This window comes from Diplotaxodon limnothrissa, linkage group LG17, assembly GCF_057381915.1.
Source record: "Diplotaxodon limnothrissa isolate DT_005_m linkage group LG17, D_limnothrissa_male_GT1.1, whole genome shotgun sequence".
Lineage (NCBI taxonomy): Eukaryota > Metazoa > Chordata > Actinopteri > Cichliformes > Cichlidae > Diplotaxodon > Diplotaxodon limnothrissa.
The window spans coordinates 2,236,510-2,255,288 of NC_140612.1; positions in this window are offsets into that span (position 1 = coordinate 2,236,510).

The window sequence follows — 18,779 nt, forward strand, 5'->3', positions numbered from 1 at the left end:
CAGCCACTGCACCAATCCGTCTGTCAATCTCCCGCTTCCTTCTCCCATCACTCGTGAACAAGACTCTGAGATACTTAAACTCCTCCACTTCGGGCAGGGTCTCGTCCCTGACCCAGAGTGGGCACTCCACCCTTTTCAGGCTGGGGACCATGGTCTCAGATTTGGAGGTGCTGATTCTCATTCCCGCTGCTTCACACTCGGCTGCAAACCGTTCCAGTGCGGGCTGGAGGCCATCACCCGATGAAGCCAACAGAACCACATCATCTGCAAAAAGCAGAGATGAGATTCTGAGACCACCCAAGTGAAAGCCTTCTGCCACTCACAGGGCTCTAGAATTTTTCAGTGGTGCGACTAAAAAAAAAAATTTGGTTGCACCTGTGCGACCAACTGTTCGGGTAGCAAAAAAAAAAAAAATCTGCAACCTTCCCTGTGGTCAACAACAGAAACACATAATGCCCCTATCGTGGACTAAACCAATCAGAGAAGTAAGGGGCGGGACCTCTCTGATTGGCCGTGGTCCAGTTGAAAGTGCAGGTGGAAGTGGGAGGTGAGTAGCTTGAATACAGGGAGTGCAGAATTATTAGGCAAGTTGTATTTTTGAGGAATAATGTTATTATTGAACAACAACCATGTTCTCAATGAACCCAAAAAAGCTATTTTAGGGGGATATCTGTGTGTGCAGGTGACTATTACTGTGCATAATTATTAGGCAACTTAACAAAAAACAAATATATACCCATTTCAATTATTTATTTTTACCAGTGAAACCAATATAACATCTCCACATTCACAAATATACATTTCTGACATTCAAAAACAAAACAAAAACAAATCAGCGACCAATATAGCCACCTTTCTTTGCAAGGACACTCAAAAGCCTGCCATCCATGGATTCTGTCAGTGTTTTGATCTGTTCACCATCAACATTGCGTGCAGCAGCAACCACAGCCTCCCAGACACTGTTCAGAGAGGTGTACTGTTTTCCCTCCTTGTAAATCTCACATTTGATGATGGACCACAGGTTCTCAATGGGGTTCAGATCAGGTGAACAAGGAGGCCATGTCATTAGTTTTTCTTCTTTTATACCCTTTCTTGCAGCCACGCTGTGGAGTACTTGGACGCGTGTGATGGAGCATTGTCCTGCATGAAAATCATGTTTTTCTTGAAGGATGCAGACTTCTTCCTGTACCACTGCTTGAAGAAGGTGTCTTCCAGAAACTGGCAGTAGGACTGGGAGTTGAGCTTGACTCCATCCTCAACCCGAAAAGGCCCCACAAGCTCATCTTTGATGATACCAGCCCAAACCAGTACTCCACCTCCACCTTGCTGGCGTCTGAGTGGGACTGGAGCTCTCTGCCCTTTACCAATCCAGCCACGGGCCCATCCATCTGGCCCATCAAGACTCACTCTCATTTCATCAGTCCATAAAACCTTAGAAAAACCAGTCTTGAGATATTTCTTGGCCCAGTCTTGACGTTTCAGCTTGTGTGTCTTGTTCAGTGGTGGTCGTCTTTCAGCCTTTCTTACCTTGGCCATGTCTCTGAGTATTGCACACCTTGTGCTTTTGGGCACTCCAGTGATGTTGCAGCTCTGAAATATGGCCAAACTGGTGGCAAGTGGCATCTTGGCAGCTGCACGCTTGACTTTTCTCAGTTCATGGGCAGTTATTTTGCGCCTTGGTTTTTCCACACGCTTCTTGCGACCCTGTTGACTATTTTGAATGAAACGCTTGATTGGTCGATGATCACGCTTCAGAAGCTTTGCAATTTTGAGACTGCTGCATCCCTCTGCAAGATCTCTCACTATTTTTGACTTTTCTGAGCCTGTCAAGTCCTTCTTTTGACCCATTTTGCCAAAGGAAAGGACGTTGCCTAATAATTATGCACACCTGATATAGGGTGTTGATGTCATTAGACCACACCTCTTCTCATTACAGAGATGCACATCACCTAATATGCTTAATTGGTAGTAGGCTTTCGAGCCTATACAGCTTGGAGTAAGACAACATGCATGAAGAGGATGATGTGGACAAAATACTCATTTGCCTAATAATTCTGCACTCCCTGTAAAGCGATATCAGTTCATTAAATCCTGACTTTTAAATATAACTGTGTTTTGCCAGAAACGCCAGATTCTCAGATTAAAGCTCACAAAACCATTTCAACAACAACCAAACAGCAAATGAGAGCAGGTACACGGATTCCACACAAAGACGTAAACACAGACCCGAATCAGCTTTGTCTTTCTCGGCTTTCTCACCCGACGGCCCGCAGACGGACAGGCTGTCGGAGCTCAGCGATCCCGATGCGTCCGGTCCGCGCTGTGATTACGTCTTTTTGCGCTGATTCTGAGCTGCAGGTTTTGTCTCTCTTCAACCAAAATTCACCGAGCCAGCAGCAAAAGAAGCAGCAAACTGCGCTTCACATTTGATCAATGTCGTCATGAATTTTGCTGTTTTGCTTCCACGACTATTAAAATCACGCTCCATGCACAGCTAGCTCTCTCTCTATCTCTCTCTGTACTTCAAGAACAGTTTCCCGTCTCCAATCTCTGTTTTCTGTATTATTCACTTGCTTATTGCCCACCAGTCTACCGTTGTTTACAGCGCTGTGGCTGCTGTCTTTTTCTTTTCTTTTTCTTTTTTTCACTTAAATGACCTCGGACAAGAAAGCCTTTTTTTTCTGTTGTTCAATACTGAAGAAATTTAAACTTCATATGCAGAACATTGTAGAATATTTTTAAGGTTATCTGCTATAAAAAGCCAGACCAGGAAAATCTCCTTCATGTTTTTCTGTGTTTTATTCTCAGTTACTTTCACACAAAGGCATCTGCTGTGATGTTCACAATTCTGAAGAAGTCAGTACTGATAAATGATCAGAATTATAATATTTCTGACTGTCTGAGGCTAAGTTGAATCGAATCGGGACTTTGAAAACCAGAATCGAATGGATTACAGAAATCAGTGATGATACGCAGCCCTAGTGAGCAGCCTAGGCACGACAGAAGTGGATGTAGCTGTAATAGGAAAAGAACTATTGCTAACTTTTCTGTTAAGTTAAGGCCTGATCCTTCTGAAATTCATAGCCAGTGCTCTGACACGGTGTCATCAATCTTTGAATGCTGAAAAAGCACAGTGTATCCAGAAAAACACATTGTATTATATAAATTATTATAAAATTTGTGTGCGCCTAACTTTTGTGCCGGTACGCCTAACTTTTTAAAGTTAGGCGTACCGGTACGCCCATGGCAAAAAGTTAGTCTAGAGTCCTGACTCTACGTCTAGAAATACTGTCCATAAAAATTACAAACAGAATCGGTGAAAAAGGGCAACTCTGGTGGAGCCCATCACCCACCAGGAACGAGTCCTCTTGCAACGGTTGTATAAGGATCTAATGGCCTGTAGCAAAGGGCTAGGCACCCCATACTTCTGGAGCACCTTCCACAGGACACTCCGAGGGACACGGTCAAATGCCTTCTCCAAGTCCAAAAAACACATGTAGACTGGTCAGGAAAACTCCCATGCACCCTCAAGTATCCTTGAGAGGATAAAGAGCTGGTCCAGTGTTCCACGACCAGGACGAAAACCACATTGTTCCTCCTGTATCTGAGGTTCAACTAATGGACGAACTCTCCTTTCCAGCACCCTGACATTGTCAGGGGCTGCGTTTTCAGTTCATTTTTATATCTTTTGTTATATTTTGAAGATGATGCAGAATTCTTGGATTATTATTAGGCTTTAAAATTTTAGGATAGTCTATGTATCACCTAGGTGTTCTGTGTTACCTGTTATATATTTCTTGTCTTTCTTTCTTGTTGTCTTATATTTCTTGTCTGCGTATTTCGTGTTTTTCAAGCTTGTGCATCATTGTCTACGTCTCTCAACTCTTCCCATGTGACGTTATTATAATCATTTTTGTCAGCTGTTTCCCCAGGTGTTTCCACTTTCCCTGATCACCTCCTGTGTGTATTTTAGTCCTCTGTCTTCCTCTGGTCAGTGTTGGTTGGTCTACTTATCTCATGTAGAGGCAACCAAGACAGGCCTAGAATATCCAGAGCCTTCAGGAACTCAGGTCAGACCTTATCCACCCCAGGGGCTCTGCCATCAAGGAGTTGTTTAACTGCCTCACTGACCTCCAGAGATAGGGGGGTGGTCCTCCTCATCCCCAGACTCTGATTCCTCCACGGAAGACATGCAAGTGGGATTAAGGAGGTCCTCGAAGTATTCCTTTCACCGCCTGAATCTCTTCAAGGCAGTCCGAAGGTCTTTTTCCACTGCCTCTCCGAACTCCTCCACACTCGAGTTTTTGCTTCAGCCACTGAGCGTACGATGGTTAACCAAGCCTGATTGGAGCTTGGTGGCTCCCTTCACCTCTGGTGTCCACCATTTGGTTCACGGGTTACAACAGTGACAGGCACCAACCACCAATGGAGGTGCTGAACATGGTCCATTCATCCTCAATGTCCCCAGGCTCACTGGGAATGCTGTTGAAGCTCTGCTGGAGGTGTGTGTTAAAGATCTCACAGACTCTGGCCTCTGCCAGACGTTCCCAGCACACCCTCACTATACGTTTAGGCGCACCAGGTATGTCCAGCATCCTCCAGCTCACCACCAGGTGGTGATCAGTTGACAGCTTAACACATGAGTGACCCGAGTGTCCAGAACATATGGCTGCATATGTCCTCCATGAATCACTACCTCGTCTTGGGGGAGGGGTTTGTGTGTCCCAGGGATCCCATGTTGCTATATTGTCCGGGAGGATTTGCCCCCTGGTAGGGTCTCCCATGGCCAATTGGTCCTGGGTGAGGGACCAGACAAAGAGCGATTCAGAAGACCCCTATGAGTAGAACATCAAAGGAGCCGTTCACCCTGCCCAGGATAGGGTTACCAGGGCCCTGCCCTGGAACCAGGCCTGGGGAGGGTGCCTGACAGCGAGCGTCTGGCAGCCTGGCCTTCGTCCATGGGACCTGGCTGGACACAGCCTGAAAAAGGGACATGGACCCTTCCTCCTGCACTTTTTTACACTACTGCATGTTAGATTGTGAATAATAAACCAACAATATGAGTCGAATTCTTCCCCAGAGACAGCCTAAAAACTATAGTTGGCTTAAAACCTGTGAGAGTGAAAACCCTGGCATTATAAGGACACTCTTGTTTGATCTCCCACCCGCTCAAAATGTTTTTTAAACAGTTGATGGGGAAGATGTTTCCCCCCTCACATGCCATTAAAAGAAGGAGATTCTGGCACACAGATATGCATGATTCATATCTGGGAGAGGCTTCACACATGTACACACAGACATATGCACACACTTTCTTAAACTTGGAAGCAGAGTGTTGTTTCATGAGTGGCAGCAGCAACATCAAACATAACTGTAAATTAATGGAACCCCCCCTTCCCACCCGACACACACAAACAGACACACACACACACACACACACACACACACACACACACGCACACACACACACACACACACTGAAGTTAGTGAAACTCCAGAGTTTCTTCCTGCTAAAGAAGAAGACTGATTTGAAATTAAAGAGGCAGAACTGAATGCGGAGGCGTGTAGAAGGGAATGGCTGTCAGATGAACATATGGCTAGTGACTGAGTGGCTAACCAGTGGCCATATGCAATCATCTAATCATGTTTATGGCCATCAAAAAACTGTGGATGATGATTGTCTCATCTGTAAAGCTGTCTGGCATTTATATTTAAAGCATACACCTGAGCATGTGCCTTTGTCTTTTAGCAATCTGCTGCGATTAGTCCCTTGTGTCCTGTCTGATAACATTCAAAATCACTTCTTGCTCATCTTTTTACTACAAGTTCTGCAGCGCTGTGCAAATATTGGTAAGTTCTGAAACCTTGCCATTTGTACAAGTAGGAAATTCAATGCCACATTTTACTCGTTCCAATAATTTATATCCTAGTCCTAATTCCTACTATGGCGATAAAGGATCTCTTTCAGACAAGAGCTTAAAATTTGGAACAGGCTCGGAGAGGCCCCTAGAGAAGGGACAAATACTTTAAAAAGAAAAAAAGACACAAAAAATAAGAAAAGAAGATTTTTGCCAATGCATCTTTCTAACTGCCACTTAAATTTTTAGTTTTCCAAGAAGCATTTTCACTCTTGGATGATGGTTACATCATTCTGATCAGGGTTCCTGCACAACTTTGTATAAAAATATAAAGAAATTTGTATATTAAAAGAGGACAGTCACTAGCTATTCTAGAGTCTCTTGGGGACATAGACAATAGTTCATTGGGGCTCTTCCAACTACAGTTCATTACCATTGTGTTAACAATCTAATACCAACAAAAAATTCCCAAGAACCAAAATCGAGATCTCTCAGGCATCAACTCGACGCGCAACGTTTGAAGGAAGAAAAATACTCAGTATGACCCAAAAACATCATTCCCACAATCAAACACGGAGGTGAAAACATAATACAGTCACACTTCACTGCATAGAGGGGCCAGTGGACAGGGCCGTGTACCGTAGAATCTTGGACAAGAACCTTGAAGAACAATGAAGATGGGCTGTGGATCCATCTTCCGACATGACAAAGACCCAAAACATACTGCCAAGAGTCATGGAGTGGCCTCGCCAACCTCCAGACCTCAATCCTATAGAAATTATGTAGAGAGAGAGCGGACTCTTCGAAATGACAGTGACAGCTAAGAAACCTGAAGGACTTAGAGTTTCTGTAAAATCCCTCCTGATATTTGTGCAAACCGGGTGACCAAGTAAGAAATGTCTTACTGCTGCACGTGCCAAGAAGGGTTTTCCCAACAAGCACTAAGTCGTGATTTACTTGGGGCATCAAATTCTTATTACATTTCATGAATTAATTTATACACACAAGTTGAGGTCAGGAGTATCCGTAAGTGACTGTAACTGTGATCTGTGGAACCAAAAAAGCAACAAGCCTACCATTCTGATGTATATTGATTAGGAATTATTATTATTATTATTATTGTTGTTGTTGTTGTTGTTGTTGTTGTTGTTGTTGTTGTCATTATTATTAATGGTTTAGCAAACACTAAACTTTCTACCACACTTAAAAGTACACATTGGTTCGTATCCGCTAAAATACCTGCAGTTGAAAGCGGTCTTTACTAAGCCAAATGTAAAAAGTGTGATTTTTCCAGAGAAACCCATATTTGGAATGTTGCTTACAATAAAACTGTTAAAACTGCTTTGTTGATTATGATTTCTCAGGGAGAAATGTTACTTCGTGCACAACAGTTCAGCTGTCGTGTATCATTTTCCCTTGATAAGACTATTAAAGACTGAAATTTCACAGTTCTGCTGTGTCATGCAAATGTTCCTTAATGAAGTAGACAAAATTCTATTTTCATCACAAGACATTTAGAACTGGTTTCAGTTTTTAAGCTGAAGAAGGAGCATTCAGAATTTGTGGAATTCCAGATGTGAGATGTGAAGGCCTGCTTCACTCAGACTGAGACGAACAGAAAGAAGGAAAAGACAACAAACTCTTAAAGAGTTATACATGAGCTAGTTGTAGTAGAATTGTATTATAATTATAAATCATTATTAAAGCAATATTAACATAATTATATTTCATACTTTACCTTTGAGTTGTTGGTGCTGCCCTGCTGCATTATGGTCACATGCAGGAGTTACTTGCTTTAAACAACATATATTAATGCTGCATAGAATTTCTCCCAAAGGATGCAGACTTTACAGGGGTGCTGTACAAAAGACTGAAAATTTTATGAACCATCAAACATAAAACTATTGGTAAGTGTGGGCTGAATGTATTGGATGGACTACAAAAAGATTCTTCTGGGCTTTTTTAATTGCTAATAGCATGTTTGTCATGTGAGTCATGTTTTGGTTTGAGCTCATAAATGTAAGGCTTATTGTTGTTTTATACGCTGATGCCTTCAAGGCAACAATGGTTGCTGTATAAACCCAATAAAATATGAATGGAAAAAATGTGTAATTCAAAAAATATAAATAACATTTGAACATTTTCAATCGATTTCTATTATAATTTTATTTTTTACAATTAATACCATTAATTCATATTATATCATTTATACATAGTTTATCATATCTACTAATAATTGTGATATATACATTTTTTATACCATATCTTAAAAATACTCTTAGATCCCAAGGAAAGTGCCTTCAGTATAATACTCACAGTATGTTTTGCATATTTCTCCAGGATTCTGTTAACTCTGAAATCAGATGGCACTAAGTGGCTCAGGTTCCCCCTCCTGTTGCACCTAAAAGCAGCTGCCTAACACTACATATCATTTTCTCATTTTTACAGTTGATGACAAACCTCATATAAGATAACTGTCTTTGTGAACACTACGACTTATTTCTTATCAGTGCTCAGTCATTTGTCATGCTGATGAAAACATGCATGTCAGGATTCTGTCTTCACTGTACCTATCAAAAATTTAAAAAATACAGCTTCACCTCTGCTGACAAAGCCTCACCTTTAGGGGTAGTATTAAAGATTCAGAGCCTTCCAGGGGTGGGGCCTTGCTTTGCTTTGTACTGTATTGTCAGAATGAAGAGCAGAACAGACTCAAGACTCAGAAATATGCACATGTTGTGCAGAATAGATGATAGCTATATTTTTGAAATGGAAGGAGTGAAGGCAGGTAGGTTGAGATAAGGAAGTTTGGTTGATAAAACAGAAGGTAAAAAAACCCACAAAATATTGCTCTGCACAGCACAGTATAGTTAATCAACATCTGCTAGACAGCAGAACATACAGACATTCGTGTTTTTGTGATAACCAATCTCTTACTTTATCTTTCTCCTCTTGGTAAGGACAGTAAGTGGGTCATTTATGCTTTTGGTTGCCATGGAGAACATCCCAGTGCAGCTCCACTCTCTATGCAAGAGCAGAGCCAGCCCCAACTCTGCCGCCTTTCCTGTAAATTAGCCCTGATTAACACACTAACTGCGGAGCTGATTTTTCTGTGCAAACATTTTAATTAGGAGTGTTCCCTCTGCCGTGTGCATCCTGACACACCACTTAGAGCCAATTTACCCCTCCGCCTTTAAAGAGGATAATGCAGGGGAGAGGGCCAGATGGTGACACGCAAACAAGATGAATAAAACACACAAAGCCAATCAGACAAGTCTACCTTTTCATAGACAGAAGTATGAAGCTTTCTTTGAGGCAGGCTGATGATGTGCCCTACAAGCTGGTTTCAAGTTCTGGTCTCTGCTTCCCGACTGTGTCCAAAAGAGTTCATGAAGGTATCCAGCCCCTCTGTGATCTCGAGATAGACAGGTTGGCTAGCAGTCATTTCACAGTTAATAGTTGTAGATTAGCTTTTGTAAGCTGTAAATTATAGTGTATATACATATGTTACAGGAAAATGTTTCTTTACCTTCTTTTAAATGTGCAAGCATGCCCTTTTGTCTATGGTTAGATTAGTTTAGAATTATCTTTTTAGACTTTCTCAGCAAAGACATACTGTTTTGGGACATATTGTTTTAGATTGTTTTATCTCTCACAGCCTTCTCCCAGCTCTCTGCTGACGAGACTAGCGCCACATATGGAGTTGTTTATTTTATTTGTTTTGTATTTTCTTATCCTGTTCTCACTGTCTTTCCTATAAAAAGTGCCCAGCCTCTGTACACGTTGTGAGTTGTTCTGAACAGCTTACCCGTGTGCACGTTAAAGCATAAAAAGTGATCTTGTCTCATTGTGTCTTTATTTCTCCTGGGTCTTTTACAGAGTTTTCCCCCAACATTTCTTGGTCCTTCGGAGCCGGAGCGCCTCCATCGTGTCCCATCTCCGTGACCAGTCCACGTTGTTCGTCTGTCGACAGCCCACACACTAGGTGTGTGGTCAAAGACCAAGGGCGTTAAATTCGAGTCTTGGCCAACGTTCTAGAAAGCGACCCACGGTGGTGGGGCCCGATCGAGGTGGACCAGACCCGGCGACACCGACCAGGTAGATACAGACACACTGACACAATCTTGCGTAAAAGCGTATTTTAAATTCAGGGAATTTAAAATAGCGAAAGTAGCTCGTCGCGACTGGAAGCTCCCCACCTCTGTGGGTTTAAAGTAGCTCGTCGGCTGGTAGCTTGGAGCTCGTCGACTGGAAGCTCCCCACTTCTGTGGGTTAGGGTTGGAGCTCTGGGTAGCTCCCCCAGCTGGGTCTAGACAGGGTCTAGGGAATAAGTAGCTCGTCTACAGAAAGACTGGCAGCTCCCCTTATGATAAGGGTTCCGATCGCGCGAATAGGTGTGAATGTGAATGTGTGTGTGTGTATTGTTTTAATTAACGGAGCAAGCTGAATTTTCACGGTCCAATAAGAGACTGAGCTGCTCCTACTGTGTTTTTCTTTTACTGCTATTCACTGACGTGCTGGTGAGTTGAGAGAACGGTTGAGTTCCGTCTCGTAAAGTTCACACCGCTTTTGGAAATAGTCCGAAAGTAGAAGGGCGTGTGAGCAACCACTCTCGTCTCTAATACCAGCGAAGGTGATAGCAGCTGTATCGTGTATATATTACTTAAACAAAAATAAGTAAATACATAAATAAGATGGGTAATCAAGCAAGTGAAATTAAAACTCACTCCTGCTGACGAGCAGTGGTGAGAAAAGAAAAGTCCAGACGCCGGACAAAAACAGTGTCTGTAAACTGAGAGATTTAAGAAAACAAAATATAAACAGTCGGAAGAACAGAATCCAACTGCCAGTTTAGTAAAACCAGAAGACGAGACACTGTGCAGTCCCCACAATCCTTTTAGTAAACCAACACTCATTCCTGCAGCCGCATCTGCAGCACCACCCATATCAGGAAGAACATAATAATCCCTTATTAAGTGAAAACTAGAGATCAAAGTAGTTTGAAGTAGTTTAAAAGGGTTGAAAACAGACCCCACTGAGTAGATATAAATATAAAAAGTACGAAATAAAGATGAACAAAGGGAAAATTACAGTAGAAATGATCTTTAGAGTATTTGAAATTAATAATAGCAAGGATAACAACCTGTAAAGTGATATTATTAATGAAACACAGTTGGCATGATGACCATTGCCCACAATGTATAAAATGAATATAAAGCAAATAATTCACACGAAAATATTTTAATAACATAAATAAAGTATATTAAGGCTGTGTCACTGTTCAGCCAAGGACAGTGTGTGAAAAGGTAACTGTCTCCACCCTGGGAAAAGGATGATTCTGCAGGTCATCTGAAGCCCTTGATGGATACAAAATAAAATATAAATAATATATTATAATAGAACTGCCTGGTCCGCCATGCAACAGAGAGAACAAATGTGACCGCAGATTGGATGAATTCAAAATTATCTGTTTGCTGAATAAGATGATCCTAACTATCAAATTGGCTCAGTAGTAGTATAGTGGTACACACTGATAAAATATTATAATATGCTATTGCTGTTATATAAGACAAAGAGGATAATATTAACAATGACATAATATTAATATGAAGAGGCACCTTAATCGGTTATGATGTGAGGTGGATAATTGTTAAGCAGTAGTCTGCATCAAGCTTAAAGTTTGCTGAAACTCAGTGTAATGACATGTGAGATGAAGACAATACAGAGAATAACTACACTAATGAAGTGCATAGAGGCACTTGACCAGCTTGAAACTTATCATCCTAGAATGACACATTGCTGAGATATAGAGCACACCTACAATAACAACCAATAAGCAAAACCCTGTAGACAACAGCTACAACTACAGGATTGAGAAGCTGAATTAAATATGTAGACACTGCTAAGCTGATGAGCATGTTACACATTTTCTTTTCTTTTTATTTATTTGTTTCTTTTAGAGCAGAAGCTGCTGTAACACACCCAAAGAAAGACTCTAGGTCTGACCAACCGTCTCAGTCGTGGGCAAAAAAGATGACAGTCAATAAAATTCTAAAAGATAATTTATTGACGAAAAATATATCAAGAGATAAAAGATAAAACAGTCCAGTGTCCCACTTATGAATTGTATAAAAACACACAGTCCCAAGGCCAGAGCCAGCTATGCCACACAGCCAAGTTGCACCCCACATGTTGCCTTTAACAGGGTTAGAAGTTGTCCTTGTAGACCCACCACCCTGCAAGCATATAGTCAGTGGTCACTCAAGCCTCTGGAACTCTGCTGCCTTTAGGCTGTGGCATATAATAGGCCCTGGCCTGCACAGAGAGACAAAACGACACAGCAGTGTTTGTAGTGTGGGCTATAAGTAGACCAGTGTATCAGTGCAATCAAGTACACCTGCCTCTAATTAGTCCAACCTCATTCCAGCCATTGGCTCACCAAAAATGTGACACACACACACACAAAACCACTCCCAACCCAGTGGAACTTCACACAATAATATGGAGCTGAATTAACACAGGCACATTAGTCTACCATGTTACAAGCTGCATGCTATTAAAAGCCAACATATGGAGACTTCTGCCTTGTTCGGGTGGCAGCATTTTTCTTTTTCTTTTGTGTCCTGACACGTTTATGTTTTTTGTTTTTGTTTGATTATTTTGTTGGTTTTGGAAACGATTTTAAACGAACTTGTGACAATACTTGAGAGTCACAATGACACATAGTGATTAGGCATATGATTGAAAAATGCCTAGGTTTAGAGCTGTGAGCTATGAGCTGTGAGCAATGCAAAGTTATATATATATATATATTTGTATAAATGGGAAACAACCGTAACTTGAAAGTTTGAAATGTGTGAGATCCATGTATTGTTTGAAGAACTAGAAATTATCTAAAACTGCCTTAAGTGAAAATGTAGAGTTGCATCTATTCTCCCAAACAAAAAAAAAACAAAAAAAGGAGAAGCATTCTGTAACTTAAAAATAAGGCTGACTGTTGACAACAGACTAAAACACTAATTCGCAGGTGGCTATCAGGAACAGAGAGGCGAGCAAAGTCACAAACACCAAGGCTGCAGACAGCCACGCAGAAACAGCAGATAACATAGAGACAACGCCTGCTAGAACCGTGGAGAGGAAGGTCACTTCACACGAGATTGTAGGAGTAGGCCACAGAGAAATAATGCAAAACAGTTTTGAGGCAGCCACTTAAACTGACAGTTTTCAAAGGGCAAATTAGTTGTAAAGTCAGCTTCAGGCCACACAACTGTACAACAATTAACTGCCCCTTTAGAACTAGTACATACAGCAAGTGGCCGCAGGTGCTTTATTAAATGCATATATGACCCGTCGTGTCCAGTAAATTTGCTAGGTAGAGACGCTCTGACAAAACTTAAGATAGCAGTCATGCCATTCTTTTCTGGTATTACACCTGAGTGCATGCTAAATGACACCCGCCACATCCACTTTCCAGAAACCGACCGAGTATCACAACATTCTGAGATTTAAACAAACTCCAGGCCCAGATCCACCTTATGATCAGCAAGTGTGGAAGCTAGGAGAACAGCATTTGACCTTACAGCACAGGCCGAAATTGTGTAGGTTACGCAGTAACCACAGATAGTAAAATAATAGAAGCAAAACCCCTTTCTTCTTCATGTTCTGCACAGAGCGCTGAGCTGATAGCTGTGATACGCGAAAGCTAAATACACAAAGACAAACTAATGAACATACATACAGACAGCCAGTATGTTTTCTCTGCTGTGCATCATTTTGCAAAAAATTTGGCATAACAGAGGAATGCTTACACCAACTGGAAAACCGGTTCACCATGCCAACCTCTTACAACGCCTACTGACTCTTTCATTACTACAGGCAACAATTTTGCTGACAGAGCAGCAAAATAGGCGGCACAAAAGACAAACATCACATTGATGGCAGTAAACACACATCAGATTCCACTGGATGTGTTGAAAAATGAACAAAAGCAGCAAGCACAGCAGAGCAGGCAAAATGGCTAAAACACGGTGCAGTTCTGACAAACGACTTAATGATGTGTTATGGCAAGCCAGTGTTGCCAAAATTCCTCCACAAAATGGCGGCATTAGTGACTCATGGCTGTACGCATTTGTCAACGGGGGGACTGACCAGTATTGTCAACTCTCATTTCTACACTGTAAATTCTACACTGTAAATTTTGAAACCTCAGCAAAACAATTTGTCAGAACGTGCATGACGTGTCAAAAATATAATGCTCAGGGAAACCTGAGACCACACAATCCATATGGACTTTATTGAGCTAAATGAATGCCAAGGGTAAAAATACACCCTAGTGGTTATAGATGTATTCTCAAAGTGGCCAGAAATCTACCCAGTGAAAAAGGCAGATACAATTTCAGTAGCAAAATGTATGTCTAAGTTGTAGGAAAATAAAGAGATGATTGTAAATGACGAAGAATGTAATGATGTCTATCAAGTGTCTTGCAGATCACAGCCCGGTGACTGGGTTCTGATCAAAGTGCTCCAAAGGAAAAACTGGAGCTTGCAAAATTGCGGAACGACCATCCTGGATCCATCAGAGTCACTGCAGGCGAGTCAGTGAAGCCATCTAAACACAGGTGACGGCAGGCTTGCCCACTTGTTGTGATCTCGCCCGGTGGAGGGGTCAGCTTTCCTGGCCGGGGGGTCTACTCGCGACAGGAGGGTGTGTCCCGTCGTCATGAGGTGGTGGCTCTTAATAACTGCAGTGGCCCTGACCATGGCCGGGCTCCTCACCTTTACTTCCGTGAGGGACAATAAGTCACGCTATATGGAGAAAAGGCAGACACTGTATGACAAAGGAAAGTACACCAAGTTTCCCCATGGCTATGCCACTAATTTCTGGTGGCAGTTTATGAACACTACAGCTTACTTGAATAATAAAACTGACTGCTATGCAAATACATATACACTTTCTGCCCACCAAGGAACGAGAGGAAGTGTATGGACTGTTCACTCAACGAAACCTGTGCCAGTAACGCGACACTGATGAGCCTCAACTGTCGCTCCAACTACAGCTACCGAATGATACTACAAACAAAGACTCATTACCAGACAGGATGTGCACGGACGGCACCAAGCAGTAAAGGAACCAGAGTTTCGCATCTGAGGAGGAGTGAAATTCTTACAGAGCTTGATCCCCGGCATTGGAGTTGCCGAGGTGCGGGATCACGTGGAAATCAACCGATATGCTCTGCTACGACACATCAACTTAACTAAGGCCCTGGGAACGGCCTTAGCAGGAGAACAGAAGGCCATCAGAACGATGGTGTTGAAGAACACACTGACACTAGACCTGCTAACAGCATCACAAGGAGGAGTTTGCAAGCTGATCGGGGAGACATATTGCACTTTTATCCCTGATGGATACAAAGCTGGAGGAGACATTTATGAAGCTTTGCAGAATTTGTCCATTCTGCAAAAATATGTCACTGACCACACATCTGGAGCAGCTACACCGCCATGCCTAAGAGTAATGATTTCAAAGATGATAACAACTACAATGACTGCTTATGTTGCCGTGCCTAAAGAAGAACAGCATCCCGTTGCAATTCTGTTAGAGGAGAACTTGTAATAACTGCTAATGAATGACGTGGTGATTAAAAATGACTTCTGCCTTTTTCAAGTGATCATGCACTGATTAACACATTAGTAGTTTATGCAGGTACAATATAAGGTTTTCATCCTTTTATTTTTTGAAGTTTTCATTTTACATATTAGGTTTTCATCATTTTTAAATATAAAGTTTTCATTTTAAATATTAGGTTTTCATCATTTTTAAATACACAGTTTTCATTTTAGTTTTCATCCTTTTATTTTTTGTAGTTTAGTTTTATTATTTTTTCTTGTTTATTCCACTTGTTATTTCATTTACTATGATTTTCTTTTTCTTTTTCTTTTTATTATTTTATTTTGTTTTATTCTTTAGACCAAATGATTTCCATTTCTGCTATGCTGACATTTTGAAAATTAAAAAATTGCTTAAGATACTTAATAAATAACCTTCACAGACAATTGTTGTATACATTTAAAATAAGTTAAAACAGGAGGGAATGTTACAGGAAAAATGATTCTATGTTTCTTTACCTTCTTTTAAATGTGCAAGCATGCCCTTTTGTCTATGGTTAGATTAGTTTAGAATTATCTTTTTAGACTTTCTCAGCAAAGACATACTGTTTTGGGACATATTGTTTTAGATTGTTTTATCTCTCACAGCCTTCTCCCAGCTCTCTGCTGACGAGACTAGCGCCACATATGGAGTTGTTTATTTTATTTGTTTTGTATTTTCTTATCCTGTTCTCACTGTCTTTCCTATAAAAAGTGCCCAGCCTCTGTACACGTTGTGAGTTGTTCTGAACAGCTTACCCGTGTGCACGTTAAAGCATAAAAAGTGATCTTGTCTCATTGTGTCTTTATTTCTCCTGGGTCTTTTACAGAGTTTTCCCCCAACAACATATGTCTACTTTTCTAACTGGTTTGTATTTACGTAGATGTAGGGAACTAGCCTAGATAATTCATATAAATGAGTATAGGAAGGTCTGTCCACTACTTTGACACAAATACAGAGACAGTAATTTTATTATAATGTTGTTGCCCCCCAGACAGTTTTGGTTTTCAGAGAAGTATCTTAAAAACTGTCAAACAAGCTGCCATGAAATTTGACCATCCAGAGGCCAAAGGTTCTTGGTAATCTCTTGTACCAGCAGCAGGTTAGACTGTTCACATAGTCCCATAATGCACTGCACTGGTGACATCACAGTACCAAGCTCTGTGGCAACAACTGCTGGTAGCCACTCTAGATTTTAATGTTCTGGATCTGGATTTATTGTGATGGTGCTGTTTTTTTTATCATGTTGCTCTTTGTTGTTTGCTTTCTCTTCTGTTTTTTTTCTCCATACAGGTGACCCAGGTGTTTTGTTTTTTTGTTTGTTTGTTTTTCTTTCTTTCTTCCCCCCTTCTCACCGTCTCTTCTCCCCTTTGGTTTTCTCTCTCTCCCTCTCTTTCTTTCATTCTTTCTCCCTGTCCTATCCCCCAGTCATGTCTGTCCCGTTTGTAGCAACTGAAAATAAAATAAATTCATAATTATAATAAAGGTCAATCAAATGGACCAATATGGCAAGGCCATGATGATCCACTTGGTAAAATAAATCCGCTTGGCATCTTTCTTGGCCTTAAGACAACAATTCTGATGGCTAAAGATCCAAACGGGACACAAAAAAAAAAAAAATGTTCTGGATCTGACAAACATCTAATTTGCATGTGTTTATACACAACTAATAGGGCACATATAGGACCAATATAATGTTTTCAGAAATTGTAACCAGAGTGTTTAGAACAGGCTGGAGCAATCTCAAAGTTATGGCTGTCTCCTCAGCGCCGTACAGAATGATGGCCATGTTATTGGGAATGAAATGATTATACAATCATGAACAAAAGAAAAACAGCAAAAAGATGGTTTGTGTTTAAAAAATACAACGTTAACTTGTAATCTTAAAAAATCCATGTCAATGAAAAGATTAGAAAAGAGGTCGTGCTTTATGCTTGGCTTTGTCTGTTTTAGTGTATCATCAGGGAGAGAGTCTGTGTGTGTGGCAGTGAGAGTCCTGAACAGTAAAACCAATTAAAGCCAATGAAAATGAACCTGTCACACACAATCCTCTAGAGTCACATCAAAAAAGCTGAGCAGCATTCGCAGAGTGGATTTGACTGCAGGGCCCAAAGTTTTAAAAGTCAATTAACTCTCTCACTTCCAGGCACAAAGGCTGACCACAAAGTTAGTGTTAGGAATCTCATCATAGCCAGCAGACAACATATCACAGCAGGGAATACCGGAAATAGTTGAAGTTGTGCTGGTTGGTTGGCTGTGTGTGTGTTAACTATCAATATGTGACCAGACATTCACCAGCAGAGCTCATGTGCAACTATGCATTTACATGTGTGTATGTCTGAAACTCTCAGTGAAGTCTGCTCAGACTGCAGTTTCCTCAGAAGGTAAGCTTAGCCTGCGTTCTACTCATATTATTTTACTCTTGTTCATGTTACAGGACGTTAGCTTTTGATATGAATATAAGAGAGTTATTGTATCATTTTAGTTGCTTTTATTTCAAGTTTAAGGTTTTGAAGTGACTTAACTCTATCAATCCATCCATCATACATTTTCTACCACTTATCTGTGTTTGGGTCGCAGGGGCAGCAGTCTGAGCAGAGAAGTCAGATCTCTCTGGCGACCTCTTACAGCGCAGATTTAATCTCTCCAGCAATACTGGGTCTGCCCCAGGGCATCTTCCCAGCAGGATATCCCTTTAAATAGCTCGCCTAGGACGTGTCCTAGTCAGGTGCCCAAATCTCACTGTCAGCCGGTTCTTTTTGATGCAGAGGAGCAGCAGCTCTACTCCAAGTCCCTCTCGAATGACTGAGCTCCTCACCCCCTCTCTAAGAGGGAGCCTTGCCACCATTTGAAGGAAACTCTTTTCTGCTGCTTGTTTCCAAGAAATTACTTTCCTTCTTTTGGTCAGTACAAAGAGCGTGTTCACTTTTATGCTTCATTTTGGATTTCTCATTCCTGCCGCTTTATACTCGGCTGCTCCAGTCTAAGTTCTAGTTCACCACACGATGAAGCCAACAACAGACTCTCCAACACCTGGCTACACCTACATATTCTGTCCATAAAAACTATGAAGAGAACTGGTGACAAAGGGCAGCCCTGAGTCCACCACACACCTGAAACAAGCCCTTATAACTTACGAGTGTACAGGGCCGACAGCCAGAAACAAAGGGCTAGACACCCCATCATCTCAAAGAACATCCTCTTCTCTCCTGCAGGCCTTGCCCACTGCCATTCAAACTGCACCAACTGCAAGAACTGCCTCTGTAAAGTCTATT